This window comes from Triticum dicoccoides, chromosome 1B, assembly GCF_002162155.2.
Source record: "Triticum dicoccoides isolate Atlit2015 ecotype Zavitan chromosome 1B, WEW_v2.0, whole genome shotgun sequence".
Classification (NCBI taxonomy): Eukaryota; Viridiplantae; Streptophyta; class Magnoliopsida; order Poales; family Poaceae; genus Triticum; species Triticum dicoccoides.
In genome coordinates, this window is record NC_041381.1 from 131,236,081 (window position 1) to 131,236,721 (window position 641).

Sequence of the window (641 nt, forward strand, 5' to 3'; positions counted from 1 at the left end):
CATACTACCATTTGCTGGTCTTTGAGCGAAGCTGCGCAGCCTCTACCCTCCTATAAAGGGGTTTTTTAGAAACGCCATCCTAAAAAGGTTGTCATGAACTGATCGACATTGTCGAGCTTTGTCCCTTGAAGGCATACTACATGACAAGACTGAGGCGACGATCGTGGCATTGACCATAAAGTGGCGATCCGGGCAGTTTAGCCCCCTCACGTTCCAACCCAGGAGATTTATCGGTTGTTGTAACATTATGTAACCAGAAGTACCCTGGAGCCTGGCATTCAACAGAAGGAGCCTTAGCAGCAACAACAATGCCCAGAACATCTCTAGGGTATACAGAGAATAACCAACTGGCCTTGGAAAGCATAACAACAACAGCACTTGCCCCTCCAGCGAAGACAGCAATGGGCACCCAACGATTACATGGCCAGCGGCCAACAGATAGCTTGCTCCCAGGAGACTATTGCGGAAATGTAACCAAATGTAAAAGTCCACTCTTGCAACATTGTTTTGATGTTTTCACATACACAAACATGGGCACACTGAGCCGATATAAGTACCGCAAGAGAAATGATGGTATAGGAACATTTGATTCATACAAATTGAATGATTTAATGGAAGTCCCTCACGATGCCAAAACAAGC